The following is a 26820-nucleotide window of genomic DNA, read 5'->3' on the forward strand; positions in this document are numbered from 1 at the left end:
CATACTGTATGATTCTACTTGTATGAAATATCCAGAATAGGCAAATATACGAGACAGAAAACAGACCAGTGCCATATTTATTGCCAATCATCATAGCAGCATTACAAGACTGGTATTAATAGCACCACTTTCTAGAAGACAAAACTAAATTCATAACTATGTTGATCTGATCTTCAAGTGCCACCCGTATCATGAATGAGCTTTATAAATACAGCCAATTTATGGCACATTCTTCTCATAAATCACACATTCATTTATTCACTCATTCAAGAAATATTTACTGAGCCACTTCTATATTTCAGGCATTGTTTACAAACTGAGAACATACCAGCCAACTAATCAGATAAAAAAAATCCTTGGGGCTGGGCAAGGTGGCTCACACCTGTAATCCTAGCACTCTGGGAGGCTGAGGCAGGAGGATCGCTTGAGCTCAGGAGTTCAAGACCAGCCTGAGCAAGAGTGAGACCGCATTTCTACTAAAAATGTAAAAATTAGCTGGGCGTGGTAGTATGCACCTATAGTCTCAGTTATTCGGGAGGCTGAGGCAGGAGGATCGTTTGAGCCCAGGAGTTTGAGGTTGCTGTGAGCTAGGCTGACGCCACGGCACTCTAGCTCAGGCAAGAGTGAGACGCTGTCTCAAAAACAAACAAAATCCCTGGCTTGCTTGCTTCAGCAGCACATATACTAAAATTGCAATGACAGAGAAGATTAGCATGGTCCCTGCGAAAGGATGACATGCAAATTCATGAAGCATTCCATATTTAAAAAAATAAAAATCCCCAGTGTCATGGAACTTACATTCTAATTGGGAATTAATTAAAGTTTTTAAAAAGCAAAATAGGTAGTGCTTAATGGGTGCAGGTTTCAGTTTGGGGCATTAAAAATATATAGAACTAGACAGTAGCATTCGCTGTACTGTGAATATACGTTATGAATGTCCTTAATGCCACTTAAATGTGCATTTTAAAATGATTACAATGGTAAATTCTATTTATTTTCCACAATTTTAGAAAAAGAACAGCAAGAGACACACATATGTATATACACTTAATCAGTTTCTTAGAAGAACAGAATAGAGAAATGGTTCAGAGGCAACAGTATCAGAAATTGGCTATGATCATCATCACTAATCCACTGATCTGAGAAAGCCAACAAATCTTGTGTAGAATAAACAGAAATCCACAACTAGACACATCAAAATGACATTTTTTAAAAAAATGCAAATCTTACAAAGCAGCTGTTGGAAAAGAAGACACATTACCTTCAAAGTAAGGAGATTTCTAATTCCAAACTGTTGACGTCTCACCAGCAACAAAAGGAGTCAAAAGACAGTAAAAACAGTATTTTCCATGTGTGTTAAGGAAATACCTGCCAATGTAGAATCCTTACCCAGCAAAAATATCTTTTAAGAATGAGAGCTGGCTGGCCAGGCGTGGTGACTCACACCTGTAATCCTAACACTCTGGGAGATGGAGGCAGGAGGATCACTCAAGGTCAGGAGTTTGAGACAAGCGTGAACAAGAGAGAGACCCCCGTCTCTACTAAAAATAGAAAGAAATTACCTGACTAACTAAAAATATATAGAAAAAAATCAACCGGGCATGGTGGCGCATGCCTGTAGTCCCAGGTACTCGGGAGGCTGAGGCAGGAGGATCGCTTGAGCCCATGAGTTTGAGGTTGCTATGAGCCAGGCTGACGCCATGGCACTCTAGCCAGGGCAAGGGAGTGAGACTCTGTCTCAAAAAAAAAAAGAATGAGAGCTAAAAACAGTTTCAGACAAACAAAAACTGTGAGAATTAGCCACCAGCAGACCTTCAGAATGCAAAATTCTAAAAGATGTGCTTCAGACTAAAGGAAATCATCTCAGGTAAAGGATGCAAAAAACAAAGTAAGTACACATAGTAAATATGCAAAATGAACACTGTTGAAAACAATATCTAATGAAGTTTAAAACAAAAATAAGAAAACTATAATTCACAATATCTCACGTCAGTAAAGAGTAACTTAAGTACTCTAAGGCCTACATATTATTAGGAAAGAATAAAGTGTTTTAAAGTATACTGTTAGAGAGGAAAGTAATGGTAATTTTAAGTCTTGATAAGTTAGGAAGGCCTATTGTAATGTCTAGGGGAACCTCTCAATGAAGAGCAACCACATGTGTAATTTCCAAATTTGAACAGGGTGGAGGGAAATAAACAATGAACAATTTGTAAATCCAATAGAAAGCAGGATCAGACAAGATCACAGGAGACAAAGGGGGGGGGGGGGGGTAAAATCAGGAAAGGAGAAAGAAGAAAAAAAATAAACAAGGCAGCCTTCCCTTTCCAGCTAGGTCCACACCGGCTTCCCTGGCCCCACATGTGTTTAGGTAGGGTTACTCAAGTGAGCTGCTGCTGCAACAGTTGGTGAGATTACCCAAGATCTAGTGTATAGAGGTTCTCCGTGGCCACAAGAACATCACCACGCCTAAATCACCAAAGGAAAAAAGTGCAGAGTGGGGGTGGGGGTTGGGAGTGGGGGGAGTTATCCATCGATAATAGCAGAAAAGCAGTTCAAATTATGAGAGGCCAACAAACAAGAAAAAAATGAAAAATTGAAGAATGAAAAGGCCTGCGTCTCAACCTTATTGGTAAAAAATTGCAGTGGTTTCAAAAGTCTTCTCAATCCCCAAAAAGTGGGATATTCAAAGAAAGATGCTTGTGAATTAACTGAAAGGTATTTAAATAGATTCAGCTGAAGCAGACTGGGTTACATAATAGCATCAAACACAGGCAAGGAAGGCAGCACCATTCCCAGGAGACAGGCAGTCATTAAGCAGTCAATGGAGCTTGAGTGACAGCAGTGTGAAGGATATGGCCTTGACATTCCAGGCACCGTAAATGCGAGTAACCTGAAAACTTTTAGGGCATGGGATTTTGATCTGAAGAAACTGCCAAACATTAAAATGAAAAAAATTTGTGCTAATGACGAAATTCCCAAGAAATGCAAGAGGAAAACTATTACAACTGTAAACAAAGACTTAGGGGAATCAGAACTAAAAGATTAATCAAGTGACTAGGATAAGGAAATGACTGCAATGGGCTAACTGTTTTCACTTGAATTGAAAACAAATAATTTGAGAGCTTCAAGTTTCCTCACTGATTATGGTACATAATCGCTGAGCTATAAGAATTTGCTATTTAAATCATTCTCTTACATGATGAGAGTCACATTTGGAGTTTCAAAAGTGGTGTTATGATTTTTATTTAAACTGAAGAATGCTTTTCATTTACATTCTTTAAGTTGCTAAAAACAGAAGTGATCTGCAAAAGCTATTTAATATGAATTTCAGGGAGGAGGGAGCAATGTGAGTGACGACAAAATATGTCTTATATTTTTTCCTCATGTGCATTTAGGACTGCTTAATCTCACATTTTGGGTGGACAGTAAACTGTTTTCTAAAAGGTTGCTGCAGATTAATTCTTGAGCTGTGATGACAGCAAAATTGTCCTGCAATAATAATGTCACACTAATCCTCCCCTTAAACATTAGACCTATTTCTTTTATTATAAAATATTAGAAAATGTGAGATGGAATTTGTATACACTAATGGAATGTACATTATTATTTATCTCCTGAGCCAGCGCAAATGGTAAAAAAAAAAAAAATAGTGACACAATTACTCACACCTGTAATCCCAGCACTTTGAGAAACTCAGTGGGGAGGATGGCTTGAGACTAGGAGTTCAAAACAAGCCTGGGCAACATAGTGAGAACCTGTGTCTACAACAAATTTTTTAAACTTCATTTGTAAACCACAAGGTGCAGCCTACACAAGGCCACTGCTGTGTGGAGACTCCCTGGTGAAGCCACCATTACCATGTCTGACCAGGAGGTAAAACCTTCAACCTAGGACTTGGATGATAAGAAGGAAGAAGAATACAGTAAACTCAAAGTCAATGGAAACCATAGCAGTGACGTTCACTTCCAAGTGAAAATGACAACACATTTCAAGAAACTCAAAGAATCACACTGTCAAAGATGGAGTTCCAATGAATTCACTCAGGAAGAATTCAAGAGTGAATTCTCTTGAAGGTCAGAGAATTGCTAATAATCATAGTCCAAAAGAACAAGGAATGAAGGAAGAAAATGGAATTGAAGTTTATTAGGCACAAAGGGGGGGGAGTTATTCAATAGTTTAGATATTCTTTTTATTTTTTTCTTTTCCCTTAATCCTTTTTTATTTTTATAAATAGTTCATTTGTAATGTGGCGTTCAAAGGGGAATTGAAAACTGGCATCTATCTCTTTAAAACATCTGGTAGTTTCAATTCTAGTGCTCATTAGTCATTATCGTTTGTTTTCATTTGCTAATTTTTGGTGATCAAGCCTAAGTTCCCCCCTTCATATTATCTACTCCTTTTTTTTTTTTTTGAGTGTTGCCCGGGCTAGAGTGAGTGCCATGGCGTCAGCCTAGCTCACAGCAACCTCAAACTCCTGGGCTTAAGCGATCTTTCTGCCTCAGCCTCCCGAGTACCTGGGACTACAGGCATGTGCCACCATGCCCGGCTAGTTTTTTCTATATATATATTTTTAGTTGGCCAGATAATTTCTTTCTATTTTTAGTAGAGACGGGGTCTCACTCTTGCTCAGGCTGGTCTCGAACTCCTGACCTCAAGCGATCCACCCTCCTCGACCTCCCAGAGTGCTAGGATTACAGGCATGAGCCACCAAGCCTGGCCCACCTACTCATTTTTTAAATTTACATGTATACACAGAGAGGCCATCTTTTGCAGGACTGTACATTTTCAGGCATGTGATGATAAATAAGATTGACCAATGCAAGCATTCATAATGACTTTCTAACGGGTCCTGAAGTTCTAGCATATGATTGCTTCACTTCTGAACTATTACTTTCAATAGGAGATAGAAGTTTTTCAGAGAACTGAAATGTGGGACTATGACCTTTCCTTAACTTGAAGCTACTTTGAAAATTTGAGGGTCTGGACCAAAAGAAGAGGAATATCAGGTTGGAGTCAGAATGACAGACAAGGTAAGAATAATGACTAACTCCAAAATGGCTTCACTGAAGAGAAGGACTTTAAGATTTTTTTAAAACCTTATCAGAAGATGCCAGAAAAGTTCTAATTTTCATTAGCAATTAATAGCATTTTTCATGCAGAGGTTATATACAACAGAATACTTCTCTTTTTTATTTTATTTGTACTTTTTTTTTGGAGACAGAGTCTCACTCTGTCGCCCCAGGTAGGGAACAGTGGCATCATCATAGCTCACAACAACCTTAAACTCCTATGCTCAAGCGATCCTCCTGCCTCAGCCTCCCAAGTATCTGGGACTGTAGGCACCCACCACTATCCACAGCTAATTTTTCTATTTTTAGTAGAAATGGGGTCTTGCTCTTGCTCAGGCTGGTCTCAAACTCCTGAGCTCAAGTAATGCTCCCGCCTCAGCCTCCCAGAGTACCAGGATTACAGGCGTGAGCCAGCACGCCTGGCCAATTTGTACTTTTTGGCCAGGGATATTGATTTTAAATGGACATTGTCTGTACCAGTTTCATTCAAACAATATGTGTAAAAATCTTTTTAAAAAATTTTTTTAGCTGGGCGGGATGGTATGCATCTCAGGAGGCTGAGGCAGGAGGATTGCTTGAGCCCAGGAGTTCAAGGCTGCAGTGAGCTATGACTGTACCACTGCACTCCAGCCTCAGCAACAGAGAGACCCTAGTTTCTTTAAAATATATATCAATAATAATAATGATATAGTAATAAATAATCAGTGACTATTCTTGTTATGGTGATCTCCCACACTGAATCCGTTATCTTTTGACAAAGGGGATAAATGATTTCAAGTCAGCTCCTTTTGACTGTGTATTATTTTTTGCTTTCTTTTTTTTTTTTTTTGAGACAGAGTCTCGCTCTGTTGCCCGAGCTACAGTGAGTGCCGTGGCGTCAGCCTAGCTCACAGCAACCTCAAACTCCTGGGCTTAAGCAATCCTACTGCCTCAGCCTCCCGAGTAGCTGGGACTACAGGCATGCAGCACCATACCCGGCTAATTTTTTCTATGTATATTTTTAGTTGGCCAGATAATTTCTTTCTACTTTTAGTAGAGACGGGGTCTCACTCTTGCTCAGGCTGGTCTCGAACTCCTGAGTTCAAAGGATCCACCCGCCTCGGCCTCCCAGAGTGCTAGGATTACAGGCGTGAGCCACCACGCCAGGCCTATTTTTTTCTTTCTTATTGTGAAAAGTAGTGATAGGTTTTACTTGTGGAGACAGAACTAAAGATAAGAGAACAAGTGACTTAAACTATGCTATTTTTTCTCATAATAGGTTAAACTGACATAAAACTCAGTATGTCAAGCATAAAAATATGAATGTTGTAGAATTTTGTTCTTCACAGAACTTATTAAATCCAAGTATCATTTAGTCTTCTAAAAAATACAAGTTTGAGCATTTTCAAAACAGAGAAAAAATTAATGCTGTGTGAGGTTAACTAGGTATCAACTAAGTATCGTTAACAATTTAAAGTATTAAAACTGGCCGGGCGCGGTGGCTCACGCCTGTAACCCTAGCACTCTGGGAGGCTGAGGCAGGCAGATTGCTTGAGCTCAGGAGTTTGAGACCAGCCTGAGCAAGAGCGAGACCCCGTCTCTACAAAAAAAAAAAAAAAAATTAGAAAGAAATTATAGGGACAGCTAAAAATATATAGAGAAAAAATTAGCCAGGCATGGTGGTGCACACCTGTAGTCCTGGCGACTCAGGAGGCTGAGGCAGGAGGACTGCTTGAGCCCAGGAGTTTGAGGTTGCTGTGAGCTAGGCTGATGCCACGGCACTCTAACCCGGGCAACAGAGTGAGACTCTGTCTCAAAAATAAATAACTAAAATATTAAAATTTTTTTTAATTCTCAATATTAAAGTTTATAATTCATTTCACTAGGAAGATCAGTTTTAAAATTTAAAGCCCTAATAAAAAATAAAAACCAAAAATTGACAGAGCTACTATGACATACAAACAAAATTATAATCATGGTGGAAGGAAAACCTTTCTCAGTAATTACCAGAATAAGCAAACAAATCACTCAAGGTTTAGAAATTTTCATCATTGGCTGGGCACGGTGGCTCACACTTGTAATCCTAGCACTCTGGGAGGCCGAGGCTGGCGGATCCTTTGAACTCAGGAGTTCGAGACCAGCCTGAGCAAGAGCGAGACCCCGTCTCTACCGAAAATATAGAAAGAAATTAGTTGGAGAACTGAAAATATACAGAAAAAATTAGCCGGGCATGGTGGCGCATGTCTGTAGTCCCAGCTACTCGGGAGGCTGAGGCAGTAGGATGGCATCAGCCCCGGAGTTTGAGGTTTCAGTGAGCTAGGCTGATGTCACGGCACTTTAGCCAGGGCAACAGAGTGAGACTCTGTCTCAAAAAAAAAAAAAAAAAAAAGGAAAAGAAAAGAAAAGAAAGAAAAAAGAGAAAAAGAAATTTTCATTGTAAATACCAAATTTGACCTAACAAACTACAACACTCTAATTATAGACTACACGTTCTTTCTACAAAGAGAGTGTTTATAAATACTGACTACGTACTGTGCCATGGAGCACATCTCAACCAGTTTGAAAGGACTGATATCGTCTGGAACATATTCTCTGTCCACAGGTAATTAAGCAATTTTTTTTCCCTTTGAGACAGAGTCTCACTCTGTTGCCCTGGCTAGAGTGCAGTGGCGTCAGCCTAGCTCACAGCAACCTCAGACTCCTGGGCTCAAGCGATCCTCCTGCCTCAGCCTCGAGAGTAGCTGGGACTACAGGCATGCGCCAGCATGCCCGGCTAATTTTTTCTATATGTTTTTAGTTGTCCAGATAATTTCTTTCTATTTTTTAGTAGAGATGGGGTCTCGCTCTTGCTCAGCGTGATCTCGAACTCCTGACCTTGAGCCATCCTCCCACCTTGGCCTCCCAGAAGTGCTAGGATTACAGGTGTGGGCTACCGTGCCTGGCTGGTAGTTAAGCAATTAATTATAAAAACATAACTAAAATATCTCCATATGTTGGAAATTAACAAGATACTTCTACATAATCCTTAGGTCAACAAATAAAGCATAATGGAAATTAGAAAATATCTTGTACTGAATGATAAAATACCAAATCAAAGATCATGAGGAAGGAATGTACGTACCCTGGCTTTTTTCTCAAAGAACAGCAAGAAAGTTAATGTAACTGGAACAGAGTGAACAAGTGAGAGAATAGGATGAATGAGAACAAAAAGATGATTCAGGGAGAGGAGGACAAGGAGTAAACTCTTACACTGTATGCCCTGCCGTTTTTACTCTGAGTGACATAGCCTTTAAGAGGTTTATGTTTTAAAAGAATCATTCCAAGTGTTTTTATTTTGATAAAACAGCCTTAGGCGGGAAAGGAGGAAGCAGGGAGAACTGCTTAGAAGGTTACTGTGAAAATAATCCAGACGAGAGATATAACAGCTAAGAGAAGCAATCTGGGATGGGTAGAGGGGGTGAGAAGTAGGCAGAGCGGATGAAATTTGCTGATGGACTAGATATGCACAGTACAGAAAGAGAGAACTCAAGTATCACTCTAAGAGTTTATGCCTTAACTATTTGAAAGCTGGAGTTGTTATTTATTAAAAATGGAGAAACCTATGGGAGAAGCAGGTTTTAGGAAGAAACATCCATCCGGAATATGGTTTTCAACAAGCATGAAATTCCAATTTCACAATCTAGTGAAACTGTCAAGAAGGCCTCTGTACATACGAGATTCTGGAATTCCAGGAAGAGATCCAGGCTGGAGATATAAATTTGGGAGTCATCAGAGTCCAGATAAAAGATCATCAAGAGAATATGGATTCAGAAAGACATCTGAGGACTAAGCCCTAGAGCATAAAAATAGGTAATGATCCTTTTTAAACTGTGCTGCAATCACCTGACAAATAGACTCCTCAATTCTTTTCATTTTTTCGGGGGTTTGAAAATAACTTTTCACTATGGTCTACAGTCTAATCAATTTTTGTACCACCTCCTGGAGAGCAACATGGCAATACCTTTTGATGCAATATTCATACTCCTAGAATTCCATCCTAAAAAAACCCAAAAGAAGGAAAAAGACTAAGGAAAAACACATATTCACTGTATCTTTAACTGTAATAACAAAAGTAGAGATAATTAATTTAAACTACAGGAAGATCACTAAACAAAGAACAATTTGCTGGTCTATTAAGTAGTCATTAAAAATTACTACAGGCTGGGTGCTGTGGCTTGTGCCTGTAATCCCACATGCTTAGGAGGCAGAGGCTCAAGGATCACTTCAGGTCAGGAGTTCAAGGCTGCAGTGAGCTATGATCATGTTACTGCATTCCAGCCTGAGTGACAGAGTGAGACTCCATATCCTCAAAAAAACAAAACAACAACAACAAAAAAAAAACTATTATGGGAAGGCAGAAAAATATGTTCTAAAGGAAAAAAAAACCCAAAACCTTTAAAGATGCTATTGCCAATCATAATGAGAAAAGAAATGTCCAAATTTTAAGTGTTAGGTAAAGAACTTTGGAAGGTTTTTATTTTTAAACTATCTTTAAACCTGCCAAACAAGTTTTTTAATTTCTCCTGTTGCTCCTCTAGTTACCTTAGGATATGATGTGCTATTAATACTAAAACATTAGTTTTAGGCTCCTTCTCATGAAATACCAAGGCGAGGACCTGGATACTATTTCTCTTTTCTCTTAGGCCACTTGATAGTAGTGATATTGTCTTACCTATGTCTCCCTAGAGTGTCACACGGTAGTATATGCTCATATAATGTTTGCCAAATGGATTAAATTTAGTTTTAAGTAATTTATGTCTGGTCACTCTTTCATTCATATATTTACTAAGTCTGGAAAGTGCTAAACAGTGAGTATTTCTAAGGAGTGAAAGTATTATTATATTTTACAGTAAGTACTTATTTTTAAGGAAAATATTTTTTCTTTATATTTAAGCACTTCATAAAAACATGCTGAGAGGCATATAACCGAATATAGAACAAAAATGTTCTCAAGGAGCTCACAGTCCATTTGGAAGAGAAAAATGAACAATATAAAATATTATAGACACTTAGTTGGGGTGCAATTCTTAGAGACGGAAAGTGGCTTTCATTCGTAACACATTTCTCAGGACAAACTTCAAGAGATAATGACAGTCAAGATAAGAATAGTTGGTTCCTTCTCATGAAATACAAAAGGGGAGGACCTGGATACTATTTCTCTTTTCAATCTCATATTTCACCATTCCCCACATCAAAAGCTTTACACCAGGCTGTCCACAGTTGCCTTTGCAGATTATGGTCTTCATCCTTCCATCGCTCTCTGCCTAGAATTCTTTCCTTTCTCCCGTGTCCCCTCAGGAAACCTTCCTCCCATCACTTCCTTCCCCTTGGTTGGGCCAAGCACCTCTCTGCTATACTCTATGGTATGCCTATCTTTTAGTTCATTATATCAAGTTACCAGCTTATTTTTATCTACTCCCCCAGGCTCCAAACTTCATGAGGACAAAGTATCATTTACTTTTGTATCCCCATTATCTGGAACAAAATACATGTTCAATAAAAAATATTTTAACTGACCCAAAATAGGCAACAATGAGCCATTTCTAAGTAGCAAAATTAGGTGCCTTATTCTGTCCACTTCAGCATCTATCAAAATTACAAGCCTTTAACCTACAGAACCCTATTTTGTCTTAAAAAGATAAACAATGTACTTAAATACATACACACTAAATGTCTTTACTTCAAACATGGCCAAAAACCACTCTCTGTCGCTGAAATGCCCTAGTTTGGTATTTGGCAATACAACTAAATTTGGCAGATCTACTCTAGGCAGAGAAAGCACATCAGAATTTAGTCAGTGGCTATCAAATTTTGAATCTGTAGTTCTCTAAGCCATCTTCAGATTACCAATTAATCACCCAAATTTTAGAAACGGAGTACTCTGGCTATTCAAAACAAATATTCTAGTACAGTGGAAGTGTTTCTTTCCCCAACAATTATTCCTCATGGGGCCAGGAACAGCACTTAGTCTATTCAGATACTGAGTACACTAACAAATGTGGTTTTATGCAAAGCTATGGAGTAACCCTAGATTATGGTAAGGGTCACAGATCAACCTTCCTCTTTAAAGCCTCTCAGCTCTAACTTCAAACTTTCCAAGCACAAGTGAAAGCAGAAACCCAATTTAATGTTTGCTTAGTAGGTGAGAAGCATCCCAGCTATTTTCAATCTAAGCATTCATTTAAGTATGTGTTGAGTGCTCAAAATCATCCTGGATCCTCAACTCTCCACAAAGACAGACTTCCCAAAAATAAAAGCAAACAAAAACAAAATCACAACTTCCACCCGTGTTTCACAACAACATTTCATTTAAGTCAGAACTGAAGAGGGGTTAATGTACATCTCAACCAAATCACACACTGAGCAATTGCTAAGTAAAATAACCGTATTAAGTGCAGTGATCTAACCAGCTACATCTGGGCACAATAAAAGGCAGGCACTGTGCTCAACACTTAACAGGCATCAATTATCACATGAATGCACAGAAATGCCAGGAAGGAATTTTTGGGGTTTTTTTTTTTTTTTTTTTTTTGGTGTTTTTTTTTTGTGGAGTCATAGTCTTGCTCTGTTGCCCAAGATACAGTGCAGTGGTATCAGCATGGCTCACCGCAACCTCAAACTCCCTGGCTGAAGTGATCCTTCTGCCTCAGCCTCCTGGGTAGCTGGGACTATGGGCGTGTGCCACTATATCCAGCTAATTTCTCTATTTTTTGTAGAGATATGGTCTCACTATGTTCCTCAGGCTGGTCTCAAACTCCTGGTCTCAAGTGATCCTCCTGCCTTGGCCTCCTAAAGTGCTAGGATTACAGGCATGAGCCACAGCACCCAGCCAGGAAATTTTGTCCATATTATGGATGAGAAAATCAAGACAGAAATTGTTTGCCCAGGTTCATAAAATTAGTACCAAAACAGCAAAGACAGAGTTCAAACCAGACTCCAACAAAAATGCTTTTTATATTGCACCAGTCTAATTCCCAAAAGAATACAAATTTTTATATCTGGTGACCCAGAATTTTCTTTATATAAGGATTCTACATAAAGATTCTGTTTGTTTGTTTGTTTACTTTTTTGAGACAGAGTCTTCCTCTGTTACCTGGGCTAGAGTGCTGTGGAGTCAGCCTAGCTCACAGCAACCACAAACTCCTGGGCTCAAGCCATCGTCCTGAGTAGCTCGAACTACAGGCATGAGCCACCACAGCCAGCTAGTGTTTTCTGTTTTTAGTTGTCCGGCTAATTTCTTTCTATTTTTAGTAGAGACGGGGTCTCGCTCTTGCTCAGGCTGGTCTCAAACTCCTGAGCTCAAGCGATCCTCTCACCACAGCCTCCCAGAGTGCTAGGATTACAGGGGTGAGGCACCACACCCGGCCCACACATGATGATTGAGTTTTCATGCTACAGTGTGAGATATGCCTCCCTCAAGTTTTATTACCACATCAACACATTACCCATCTGACGTGGGGAAAAAAACAAAAAACAAGAATTCTACACTTTACAAAAGGATTTTCCACAATATTTAAATATAACTCACGTTTCCGAAACTTACTGGAAATTCAAATATTCCCCAAATCAAGAACAACTAATGTAAAAGTCTAGAGCCTATGGGGTGAAGGTGAAAAAGACAAAAAGAAAAAGAAAAACTAATGTAAAAAGTCTATTCACACACACAAAGCCACTGAAGCTATTCTGCAGTTGTCGCACATGTTCTAGTTTGCCAGCAGTCTTTTCTTGAGCCAAGGAGGGCACTGACTAAAATCTCAGAAATGATTTGAGATAACTGGCACAGGTCAGAAAAGCAACATTTTTTTTTAAAGACAAGTCAAGTGCAGTAGTGAAAAGGGGGGAAAGAGCAGAACAAGGAGTTTGATCTGTAACTGCGAACAATCAGTTGAGATCGCTCACTACCTTGGGAGCAGCCAGAAAAGCAATACTTTAAATGTGCCTCGGTCCCATCACTTTTTAAATGGCTAAGAAATGGAAATAATTGGCCAGGCGCAGTGGCTCAGGCCTGTAATCCTAGCACTCTGGGAGGCCGTGGCGGGAGGATCGCTTGAGCTCAGGAGTTTGAGACCAGCGTGAGCAAGAGCGAGACCCCGTCTCTGCTAAAAATAGAAAAAATTAGCCGGGCATGGTGACATGTGCCTGAAGTCCCAGCTACTCAGGAGGCTCAGGCAGTAGGAAGGTTTGAGCCCAGGAGTTTGAGATTGCTGTGAGCTTGGCTGACTCCACGGCACTCTAGCCCAGGTGATAGAGCAAGACCCTGTCTCAAAAAAGAAAAAAAAAAAAAAATGAAATGGAAAAATCTAGATGTTGGAGAGGGACTGACGGACTTGGCTAAATAAATTATAAAACATCTATACATGGGAGTGCTACAAATATTTTGTATATACACAGTATATTCTAAGTGGAAAAAATTTACAAAATGTCTCAAATTTTATAAAGATATACATCTTCATATGCAAATATACATACAAAAAAGTCTGGAAGAACAGAGGTCACAATGGTAACTGGAACTCTGGATACTGTCAAGTGATTCTTTCTGTCTTATCTGTATTTTCTGATTTTTGACACTCAACATGTATTACTTGCATAATTTTGGAAGGCAGACTTTAAGATAAAATTCACCATTTTAACCCTTTTAAGGTATCTGATTCAGTGGTTTTTTAAAGTGTATCTTGTATTATATTTCTAAGTAAATTTAACACATATTGCTTTCGTAGGGCAAAATGAAATATATGTAGAAAAATGCAACAAGACAGAATTTCTTAGCAATAGTGAGAAAAGTACACCAAGGACATTTACACTATCATCCTCTAAGAATCTAAAAGTGCCTTTCTTTTCTCTGTGCCCATTTACTTCATCTGTAAAATGGGGATAATAATAGCACCTACTTCAAAGGGCTATTTGAAGTACTGAATAATATGTAAACACATTAATATGTACAGTGCCAGTAGCTGGTAAACATAAAAGTACTAGGTATTAGCTTACATTATTTCAAAGCCTTGAAATCAGAAGCCTACTCTTCCTCCTCTATTCAACCTGAGCAGCAATATTCAAGGGTTCTGAATCTTTTTTAATTATTAGTATAAGACCATTATTTTGAGAGGTAGTTTAGTGTAATGGTTAAAAGGCTGTCTGGAGTCATACTTCATCAAGTTGTTATAAAATGCCTGACACATTGTAACAACTCCAAAAACAGCTGTTATAATAAATATCATTCACCATATTTCTTTGTAAATATACATTTCAATTACATTAAGAATACAACAGTATAGGCACTTAAACTTAACTTCCATTTATCACTGTTTATAGGGACATATTTCAAATTCCAAATCGATCTAAAAATAATGTTTAAATAGAAGAAATTCAAGTGGACCTTTCATTGTCCCTATACTTTATGGTTATTACAAGAACCAGACCAGCTGTCCAACATCTACTTCTAAAAACAAAGATTGATTCTGTGAGAATAATTCACTTATTTCTACCCTGAAATAATTTAACAGTCCTAATCGGCGCCCTGGACACACAGCCACGTTCAAGTTCTCTCAATCCATCCAAAATTTAGCACAATTCCAATGCTATTACTATCTTTAAAACCTTTGATTCAGCTAGGTGCGGTGGCTCAAGCCTGTAATCCTAGCACTCTGGGAGGCTGAGGCAGAAGAATGGCTTGAGCCCAGGAGTTTCAGCTTGCTGTGAGCTAGGCTGACAACACAGCACTCTAGCCCAGGTGACAGAGCGAGACTCCGTCTCAAAAATAAAAAATAAAGAAAAATAAAACCTTTGATTCCACCCTATTAGCCAATGCATTGTACGTACCACTTAACCAAGCAGTATTCAAGGCCCTCCTCAAACTGACCTCATCTGGCCACACTGCCTCATTTCCCACACCTCTTTCTACATGTTAAAATCTAATCAGAAGGCCGGGCTCAGTGGCTCACACCTGTAAACCTAGCACTCTGGGAGGCCGAGGTGGGAGGATTGCTTGAGCTTAGGAGTTTGAGACCAGCCTGAGCAAGAGCAAGACCCTGTCTCTACTAGACTCTGTGTCTACTAAAATTAGAAAAATTAGCTGGGTGTCGTGGAGTGCACCTGTAGTCCCAGCTACTCAGGAGGCTGAAGCGAGAAGATGGCCTGAGCCCAAGAGTTAGAGGTTGCAAAGCCCTACACTGACTCCACTGTACTCTACCCAGGGCGACAGGACAGACTCTATCTCAAAAAAAAAACAAACAAAAAACAAAAAACAATCTAATCAGAGTGTAATTTACACTACATTATTTCCTCACACTGCATCCCTCCTGCCTCAGTGTGCCCTACACCTTCATTACGCCATGTCTAAATTTCCCCTATCCTTCCTTCAAGATGCAGGTTAAACAAACCCTTCCCTCCTCACATGATCACAGCATCATCTTACCTTTCTGGCAGTACTGATATGCTATCTTGCACGTTAATCACTTTAGAGACGTATCTATTGCCCCTACAACGATCACTTTTATTAAGGAATCTACTATAACACATGGTTAAGAATATGCAGACATACAAAGTCAAAATAACAGTATCTGTTGAAAATGAAAAAAATTATGAAGTTCAGTGCAGGAAGGAAGGTCAACATCTCAGTAAGAGTTATAGAAACTATATATCATGATGGCTTATGCCTGTAGTCCCAGCACTTTCGGAGGCCAAGGCAGAAGGACCGCTTGAGGCCAGAAGTTTGAGACCAGCCTGGGCAATACAGTGAGACTCAATCTTGACAAAAAAAATTTTCCATTTTTAAAATTAAAAAATATCTATTACCAAACACAAAATATGCTTACAGGTCACCTCCTTTTCTTCTAAGTCAGTTTAAATCTATTAACAAGATTTACATTATGAGTATATTATAATTTATTAAAAATGAATTTTCCTCTCTGAGAGAGAAACTATTCTTGAACAAAGACTATGAAAAGCAGAGGGACCAAATGACTTCTCTAAGACTATGGGACAAAGTAAGAAGATAAATATATATAATATGTTATGCATTTATAAACCATTAATCCTTTTAAGTTCCAATCTCTTACATTATATTTGCTTATAATTAAATGAGAAACTACATATACTGGATCACACTTGCTATGCTAGCATAAAAAATAATATCTGTTATACTGCAAATGCACGGGCTTAATTCTTTATCTGCTCCTAACCACCTGAGATTTTAGAAAGTTGCTTCATCTCTCTGAGCTTGTTTCTTTCAATTTTTCTACAAGAATTGTAATTTCCCTTCCTAATCTCAACTCAAAATTACAAAGGAAATGTTTAAATCTAGAATAAGATGAAATAAAATACTCCTATAAGCAAAATTACTCCTACCTTACAACCACATAATCTAATACATGTGTGTATTTTTAATTGTCAAAGCTCTTTTAACATCCGTTGTATCATCTGAATCTCAAAAACAACCAGGTAAAGTGGGCCAGATTTTTACTATCCCATATTTACAGACAAGCAAACAGGCTAAGAGTGACCTTGCCAGAGGTCTAGGGCCCTTTAGCAAAAAGCAGAGATTAGAAGCCAGCATCTTGTAACTCATACTCTACCCCATCAACCACAGAATAAAGGAGTACACTAAATTCCAGCAATCCTCTCTACCTGGTAGACTGAGTCAGAGCTCAATCTGTTAATATTGAGAAGAAAAAGGGACCTAGGACCCAGTCAGGCAAACCTAGCAAGCAGTGGTTAGACAGATGATCTCTGGCAGCATTATAATTTTAGCCTGCAGCAATCTAAGGCAAAGAACTAAAGATAACTGAGTAAAACCTGATTGTTACTAGGCATGTAAGAAATGCCCCCTGCCTATTGGCTAGATCCCAGGAACAACAGATCAAAGTGAAAGCCTGGACAATAAATCAAAGAAATTCCCTCAAGCCTTAGATAAGGGCAGAGGAAAAGCAGGGAATTGGTCCAATGAAAGCTGGAAAGCAAAGCTGATTGCTAGGTTGGTCAGAGAAGCTCACACATTGAGGACCACATAGTAAGATTGAGGCTAGGAGACCATCATGCCTGGAGCATGAAGAACAGAAGAGAAGTTGCTCCAAGAGGGCAGTACACTCAAGTGGAAGAACAGACACATCCAGGCCATGACATTCCTCCTAGGCCAGGCCTTTGGTTTATGCCTTATGAATCTTCAGACCCACAACAGACTTGGTGGCAGTGCAGAGGACAGACCTGAACAGATACAGGCACACCTTGGTAACCCCAGGAGGTCCCCAGGAGCTGGGAGAAAGTATCCTCTGGCCTGAGGCAACAAAAGAAACTGTTGCATGAAGTTGTGCCTTTATGTTATTTGAAACTGAATGATTCAAAATATTAGTTAAGGGCCTTCCTTGGGCTCCTAATGTGTGGCATTTCATAACACTGACCACAGGCATTTTCTCTACAATAGAAAATCTAGTGCCAAAATCACTTCTATTCTGCATATTCTGCATAATTTTTTCTTTCCATGCCTGCGAACCTACTATGCACCCAGCAATTTTCATTTATTATTACATCATCATATAATTATTGAGTATTGCCTGGGGCCTATTCTTTTTTATTCTTATTTCAGCATATTGTGAGGTAAAAAAGTTTAGCTTATATGTATTGCCCTTGCCCCCCCTCAAGTCAGAGCTTCAAACCTATCCATCCCCTAGACAGTGTGCATGGCACTCATCATGTATGTATACACCCATCACCTCGGCCACCCACATCTGCCCGACACCCGATCAATGTTATTCCTAAATGTGCTCTTAGGTGATGATCAGTGACACCAATTTGATGGTGAGTACATGTGGTGCTTATTTTTCCATTCTTGGGATACTTCACTTAGTAGAATGGGTTCCAACTCTTTTGCCTGGGGCTTATCTTATCTTTGACTTCTGCTTTAGTCTATGCCGTGTATGGACAGATTTGTTTGTGTGCCAGAGGAAGCAGATTAACGGTTCTCAACCTTGGTTGTACATCAGAACCACCTGAGTTTCATAAAATAACAAATGTAACACATGCCCAATTCCACACCCCCATGCTCCTGCAGACTGAAGATTCTGATGAGAAACTGGGTGGGGCTTTGGGCACCTAGTTTTTTGAAAGCTCCATGGATGGTTATGATGAACAGTCAAGGCTGAAAACAAACATATCATATAGCTAATTAGTATTTGGCCATGGTCATAATTACAGCCTCCTCCCCTGCCCCCCACCGAGTATGATTGGTCCTTAGTCTCTCATTCAATGATGGATTCTGCTTATAAACTCTCAACAAGCAAATGTTCCTCAAAACACCTTTATACTACAACTCAACTAACATAAGATGCCCCTGGTCACGTCAAAACAAATATATCATACACGTCTGTGCTCATTGTACTTCTTTACCTGAGTAAAAACCAATGTTGGTAAAATGCACGTCAACAATAGGTAATACTAAACTTGAGTCTAGAGTCAGCTTATGGTTAAAACAAAGACACCTCCAAAAACAAAATAAACCAATTTGTACACAGCCTTTTGAGATTCAAAATGCAACTTTTACTCATATTAACCTATATTTTGCATCAACCTTAAAAAACATATATGAGGCTCTCTAACATATCTAGGTGATTTCCTGAAGACAACAAAAAAGACTACATCTGGCCTTGTAGTCTAGTACCTTTTGTCTAAAAGTATGTTGTCTCTCCAGTCATAATGTAAAATATCCCCATGGCTCTCATACAGTGGAGAGGCCCAGGATTCAAGAATCTTGGCACAGGCTATGGATCTCTACAAAATTAGGTATGAAGGGATCCTGACTCTAACATTTACTGACTGTAAATCCAGACAAGTTACTTAATTTTTCTGAACCTCAAGTCCATCCTTCATCTATAAAATGAAGATAAGGTGATTAGAAATAAATGCTGGAGCTGAACAGTTCTGACACTTAATAAATGATTGGCATATATTACATAATCCTTATCCTAAAATTTCTTTAAAAATGGTATTTTTGAAAGTCACCCCTTCTGTTCCATTCAACTTAAGGCATAGGTAAAAAAGAAAAAAAAATAGAAATTTACCCCAAACTCATGATTCAAATAACCAATATTCAATCTTAAAACAAAGATAAACTCTGTTCATCCTGCCTGTTATACCATTTCAGGGTTTCAGTGACTCCCCTTCACAAGGCCTTTTATGAAATTAAACTATAATGAACCTACAAAATACCACTTTCATTCACTTCTTCACTCACTCAACAAAGAGTTACTGATCATAGGGCTAGGCTAGTCTAGGCCCTGGGGCCACAGATATGATTAAGACATAATTTCTTCCTCAAAAACCACAGTCTAGCTTAAAGTTTGAACATGTTCTTCAATTATGCAATAATATAGCAGCCTTAATTTTACTGGGATGCTTAATTATGGACCCTGACCTTCAAATAACCAGCGATGATAATCCAGGTTTCATGAAGGCTCTATACAAGTGTTCATTCCCTAGAAACAGAGATTGTGTGATCTAGTGCAGTTAATTCCCTTTGAGCATTATCTATAAAATGGATATAATACCAACCTGATATTAGTTCCTGGTTTTGTCAGAAATGCTATTAAGTACTCAAAAAAAAAAAATTACACACACACACACACACACACATGTGTGTTATAGCACTTTAATCAAAATGCCAGTCACATTAAACCAGTATCAGAATAAACCTTTCTAAGAAGTTAAAACCAATCCCAAAGCAACCTACTCAAACTTAAGTAAATTAATCTGTTTACCCTTGATTATTAATGTAGCTTATATATTAATAGAAATCAACTTGTCAATTACTTAAAGATATCAAAAAAATCATAATTACTCATATCCTTCATGATAATGGCTTAGTTTGAAAACCATAATCAGGTATAACATTCTATCTGGATATTTAAATAACTAAAAAGTTTTCTTCAAAGCAAAGTACTAGGAAAATTACAGGGCATTTTCAAATATAGTTTGAAATTAGATTTTAGACATATTTAAAAACATATATCTCAGTTTAAGCACTGTATTTATGTTCTGATTCATAATTATCAAGCATTAAAAAAAAAGGCAATTTCCCACTTAGTCAAAAAAAACTTAGCCACAGAATTTTTAGTCTTTTTTTTTCAATTTTTATGGAAAATGTCAAATATACACAAAAGTAGAGAAATAATACAACAAATTCCTATGCAACCATTACCCAGCTAACAATAAGTATCAATTCATGGCCAGCTGTGTTCATTTATAATCCTATCCACTTCCTGCCACTTTCACTCCAAAGCACTCATACCTGATTTATTTATACCTGAAGCACATTCCTGGGTATCATGTCACCTCCCATCCATAATATTTTAGTTTGTATCTCTAAAAGGATGTTTTTTAATTAATGTTAATCATCTCTTAATAGGCTACTCTAAAGAATAGAAGTAACAATTTCATGGCAGCCCAGACACAGCTGTTTGGCTTAGTTCTCCCTTCTCCCACACATTACACCAAATTATTTCCACCTCTAAGAATGAAAAAGGGGAGGGGAATCTTTGGAATCAATCAATCCCTCTGAACTTCTCAAAATCCTTCTGTTGGCTCACGCCTGTAATCCCAGCACTCTGGGAGGCAGAGGCGGGAGGATCACTCAAGGTCAGGAGTTCAAGACCAGCCTGAGCAAGAGCGAGACCCTGTCTCTACTAAAAATAGAAAGAAATTAGCCGGACAACTAAAAATACATAGAAAAAATTAACCGGGCATGGTGACGCATGCCTGTAGTCCCAGCAACTCGGAAGGCTGAGGCAAGAGGATCACTTGAGCCCAGGAGTTTGAGGTTGCTGTGAGCTAGCCTGACACCACGGCACTCTAGCCAGGGCAAAAGAGCGAGACTGTCTCCAAAAAAAAAAAAAAAAATCCTTGTGTTGAAACTCCACCACAGAGGTAGTTTTCAAATTATGTTCCTCAGAGATATAGTGCTCTGGAAAGGCCCAAGAGGGTGAGAAGAAAAGCTGGCTGCTCCATACCCCAAATCAAAGCAGCTCTATCTTTTCCTCTATGTTTTACACTGGTGTTCTGTATAAGGTTTCAGCTGAAGCTAAATTGTTTAAAAAAACAAAACTAAGTCCAAGTTCCTGAGATGAAAAACAAGGCCCTTCCTGACCTGACACCTCGTTGCTGATCCAAACCTAAAGCCCTCTAACACCAACCTGCATCACATGATTTATACTTTGCAATTACACATAAATGTCATTCTATAACACATCCATGCACTTGATCATGCATTTTTCCATCTAAGGCATGCCTTCCTTTCCTATCTGGTTAATAGCTACTTAATAGCTTCAAGTTTTAGCTCAAAGGAGCCTCTACTTGGGTCTACCATACCCCTACTTACGGCTCTGCAGTCACCTGTGTGTACCTCTTACTACAGCACTTGACACATTATATTGATATTAATACCAGGCAACAACAATCTCAAGGGCAGGGATATTATTTATTTTGTATTCATTTTTGTTCTTACTCATTTTTTAAACAACAAACTTAAGACAATGTAAGTGCTCAATAAGTATTCATTTAAATAAATGAATATTTTATTCTATAGGTACATATATACTCCATTATAGAATGAGGTAACATACAAGGTTAATCGCTACATTACTATCTGTAGTACCAAAAGACTGAAAACAAACTAAACATCCATCACTAATGACTAGCTAAATTATGATACATTCAGACAATGACGTAACCTACAACAATAAAAATGAATGACGCAGTTCTTGAAATGCAGATAATATAGAATGATCTACCAGATATAATAGGTGGAAAAAAGTTAGGTACAGAAGAGGTATAGCATCTTGCCACTGTTTAAAAAAGAAAAACTTGTGTAGATTACATGCATGTGCTTGATATGCATAAAATATCTGAAACGACAACACACTAGGAGAGGGGATACTGGGTGATTTAAAGACTTTTACCTATAAATCCTTTTACATTTAAAGTATGTGAGTGTGCTACAAAGTGAATAAATGCAATTTTTTGAATTAACAGAAACTGCAAAAATTCACCAGGAAAAAACAAATGTCTCTAAAATCTTAACTGTAATAAATAATATTTCTTTAAAAGGCAACGTGAGACAGACAGACAGTCTAACAAGAGCACAGAAGAAAATCTGGGCATTGGTTGGTGTGAAGAGGTTTTTCTCACCCATGTGGGTGTGAACAGATGACGTAATGCTGAATTAAAAAAAAAAAAAGAGGCTGGGCAAGGTGGCTGAGGCCCATAATCCTAGCACTTTGGGAGGCCGAGGCAGGAGCATGGCTTGAGGTCAGGAGTTTGGGACCAGCCTGGGCAAAGACTCCGTCTCCACAAAAAACAAAAAAATTAGCTGGGCATGGTAGTCCCAGCTATGCAGGAGGCTGAGGCAGGAGGATCCCTTGAGCCCAGGAGTTTGAGGTTACAGTGAGCTATGATGATGCCACTGCACTCCAACGGCAGGCAACAGAGACCTTGTTTCCAAAAAAAAGAAAGAAAAAGAAACAAACAAACCTGAATCAATGGCAGACCCTCAGGATCCCCAGTATTCAATCATAAACTCACAGCCTTCTGAAAAGTTACTAAAAGTGCACCAGTTCCCCTTGGCCTTTATACAAGCTGGTCCCTCTGCCTAAAATTCTCTTTCAATTCCTCTCTCCCACTACCTCTGCCCCCTTAGAATCCTTTTTACACCCAAGTTAATTCTTACTCAACTTTTGGATCCCAGCTTCCATGTCACTTTCTTAGGGAAGCCTCCCTGACCACACTAAAGCAGAGAGTGCACTCAAAGTTCCCTACACTTCTCCTCTTCCTAGTCATCAGTTAAACTGCAATAACCATTGTGAAATTATTTGTGCCTATTTGTTTGTCTCTCTGACTTTACTAAAAAAAATCCATGAGGGCAAGGGACCATGTGTATTCTGCTCATCACTGAGCATGTGTATTCTCAGCACTTACAACAGTATAAGGCACACTGTAAATGCTCAATATTTGTTTAATGATGAATGAATAAATGAATGAGCAAGGAAAAAAACTTAATAAAATATTATAAATGTGAAAGGTTTTATCTTCCATTTCAGTCCTTGGAACATAAGGCAACTTTAAGTTAACGTAAGTGAAAAAATGGCATACAATGCAAAAGGAAAGTTTGAATGCACAAAACTATAATCTGTTGAGTTGTCACACAAATTTAAAACCATAGCCAATGGACATTTCGTCCTCCAGTAGCCAGTGGTCTATTAGGAATACACCACAATTTTTTTTTTTTTAGAGACAGTCTTGCTTTGCTGCCTGAGCTAGACCGAGTGCCTTGCCATCAGCCTTGCTCACAGCAACCTCAAACTCCTGGGTTGAGTGATCCTCCTGCCTCAGCCTCCCGAGCAGCTGGGACTACAGGTGCTCACCACCACACCTGGCTAATTTTTTGTTTCTATTTTTAGTTTCCCAGCTAATTTCTCTCTGTTTTTAGTAGAGACAGGGTCTCGCTCTTGCTCAGGCTGGTCTCCAACTCCTGACCTCAAGGAATCCTCCCACCTCAGGCTACTCCAGAAATTTAACCAGTCTTCTTTGGTGGATTAAGATTTTGAGTCCCGTACAAAGGTAGGGATGACACAGGTACAAAGAGTACTTCAGAAAGCTACAACTGTGCTAAGAGGCTTCCAGTTCAAATTATTAAAGGATTAGAAAAAACTGTTCTACAGTTTATTCTTATTTCTTAAATCTCAAAGCTAACCTTTTAGAATTATGGAAATTCTATATCCAAAGTGCTATGGTTTATACGCTGCCTCCAAAACTCATGTTGAAAATTCTTTTTTGGATGGGGTCTCAACTGTGTTGCCCAGGTTGGTCTTGAACTCCCTTAGGCTCAAGCTAATATCCTGCCTCAGACTCCAAAGTAGCTGGAATTACAGGTGCACCCAACAGCACTCAGCTCATGCTAAAATTTAACTGCCATTGTAACACAGTGTTGAGAGGTGGGACCTTTAAGAGGTGATTAAGTCATGAGGGCTCTGCCCTCATGAATGGATTAATGCTTCATATGGCAGCGGTAGGCTCCTAATAAAAGGATGAGTTTGGTCTCCTTTGTCTCGCCCTAATGCTTCTTCACCCTGTGATGCCTTTTGCTATGTTATAACATAGCAAGAAGGCCCTCAAGAGATGTGGTCTCTCAATCTTGGACTTCCCAGCCTCCAGAACCATAAGCCAAATAAATCTCTTTTTTTCATAAATTATCCAGTCTGGACTAGACACCGTGGCTCACACCTGTAACCCCAGCACTTTGGGAGGCTGAGGCCTGAGAGCTGCTTTGAGGCCAGGAGTTTGAGACCAGCCTAGGAAACACATGGAGACCCTGTCTCTAAAAAACATTCTAAAAATTAGCCAGGCGCAAACCTGTAGTTCCAGATACTCAGCAGGCTGAGGAAAGAGGATTGCTTGAGCCCAGGATTTGAAGCTACAATTGCCACACTCCAGCCTGGAGTGAGAAGCTGTCTTTAAAAAATAATAATAAATTAATTTTTAATTAATTAAAATTTAAAAAATTAGCTGGTTAAGTAATTAAAATTTAAAAAATTAGCCGGTAATTGAAATTTTAAAAATTAGCCAGTGGGGTGGAATGTGCCTGTAATCCAGCTACTTGAGAGGCTGAGACAGGAGGATCCCTTGGGCACAGGAGCATGATGCTGCAGTAAGCTATCCTCAAGCCGCTGCATTCCAGCCTGGGTGACAGAACGAGACACTGTCTCTAAAAAAAATAAATAAAACTTAAAAAAAAAAATTATCCAGTCTGTGGTATTGTTATAGCAGCAGAAAATGAACTAAGACACAAAGTTTCTGGTGAACAAACAGGATCAAATACCAATCTAATAAATGATGAAAAACCAATAATATCTTAAATATACTGAGTAAGGCCGGGAAAGGTGGCTGACGCCTGTAATCCTAGCACTCTGGGAGGCCAAGGCAGGAGGATTGCTTAAGGTCAGAGGTTCAAGACCAGCCTGAGCAAGAGCAAGACACTGTCTCTACTAAAAGTAGAAAAAATTAGCCAGGCGTGATGGTGCACGCCTGTAGTCCCAACTACTCGGGAGGTTGAGGCAGGAGGATCACTTGAGCCCAGGAGTTTGAGGCTGCTGTGAGCAAGGCTGACACCACAGCACTCTAGCTCAGGCAACACAGCAAGACTCTGTCTCAAAAAAACCAAAAAAAACCAAAAAAAAAAAAAAAAAAAAAAAAAACTCAGTCAAATAAATCTATTAAAGTGACTGATCAATGACATGCAAAATTTGAAAACCCAATGTTTTTGGGCCAGTCTTTAAATTAAAAAAAAAAAAAAAAAGCCTTGACAATTTTTAAACTGGGACCACACTACACACTGAATCTCAAAACTAGGACGAAAATAACATTTCAGAGAATGTTCCACAATGTGCCAAGTTCCTTCACATGAAATATAAGAAACCTCACAAGAATTCTAGTAGGTGACTACCACCCCCATCTACCACTGAAACACTCCAAACAGAAAGTTTCCAACGGGACACAGCTGCTATCCCCAAAGTCTGAATATCTACCACCCTACTCTTTCCAAAAAGTTGGACCTGGACTCTGGACTAAGCCCTGGTGTTAAAGAATCCTGAGGTCACCACTAGAGACCTTTTTTGCAAAATACAAAATAAAATTGTTAAAAGCTCTTCCAACATGATGAATATCTTATAGGAATGAGCCTTTCTAGACAAAAGCCACTTTTAAACATTTCTGATAAATGCAGACTGTATACTGGATATACAACTGCAAAAATTAAGAGAATAATCGAATACTTGTATATTTCAATCCTTCAATTTCAAAACACTGAGTTTGAAGTCACTGAAATGAGGAAAAGGTATAATTTTTACATTTGAATGTTCATATTACAAATATGCTTTTGCTGTAAAATGCAGACAGAATATACCACTTACCATTCTGGAAACTGGAAACTAATTTCTTAAAACTTTATTCTGGATGTTACTATCTGAAATGACATACATCATTTCCATGTGGTTTAAATGATGTACCACATATTACAGTCAAAGCTATAACATTATTTGCCCTTCTTAGAATGCTGTTACACTTCTGTAACTTATATATGCATTCAAATTTTCTTCCTACTCACCACTGAAATTAATTACAGAAAATTAGTCTGGGAACAGAGACTCATGCCTGTAATCCCAGCACTTTGGGAGACTGAGGCAGAAGGACTGCTTGAGGCCAAGAGTTTAAGACCAGCCTGAGCAATATAGTGAGACCCCCGTCTCCACTAAAAATAGAAAAATTAACCAGGCATGGTGGTAGGTGCCTATAGTCCCAGCTACTCAGAAGGCTGAAGCAGGAGGATCCCCTGAGACCAAGAGTTTAAGGTTGCAGTGAGCTATGACGACGCCATTGCACTCTAATAGCCCAGTCAACAGATCGAGACCCTGTCTCAAAAATCCAAAAAAGGAAAGAAAAAGAACAGAACATTACCCCTAATCTTTTGAGACCATATTTGCCAGAAACAAAATCAATGAAATAATAAACGTGTACAAGCTATACTTTGGTGGCTTAAAAGACAGATAACTATTTTGGGCAATAGTGCTCTGATTATGTAATAACTTTTTCCAACCGATTCTGTCTCAGGCAAGTAAGTCCCTATTTATTTTTTATTTACATCTCAAATACAAATGGAGCTTTCCTCTCTGCAGAAGAATCAAAATATGAGAAATGACTT

The 26820-nt window shown here is 38.8% G+C and overlaps 1 protein-coding gene and 4 pseudogenes across 4 annotated transcripts in view; 4 read left to right on the forward strand and 1 right to left on the reverse strand.

Moving 5' to 3' along the window:
- Window positions 1-26820, reverse strand: part of NSD1 (nuclear receptor binding SET domain protein 1) — a 157745-nt gene that overhangs the window by 110787 nt on the left and 20138 nt on the right. The gene's annotated exons all lie outside the window — the stretch shown is intronic.
- On the forward strand, window positions 665-765 carry LOC123623662 (annotated as a pseudogene).
- LOC123623552 lies at window positions 2560-3085 on the forward strand (annotated as a pseudogene).
- LOC123623465 lies at window positions 3859-4147 on the forward strand (annotated as a pseudogene).
- Window positions 12447-12542, forward strand: LOC123623709 (annotated as a pseudogene).

This window comes from Lemur catta, chromosome 18, assembly GCF_020740605.2.
Source record: "Lemur catta isolate mLemCat1 chromosome 18, mLemCat1.pri, whole genome shotgun sequence".
Classification (NCBI taxonomy): domain Eukaryota; kingdom Metazoa; phylum Chordata; class Mammalia; order Primates; family Lemuridae; genus Lemur; species Lemur catta.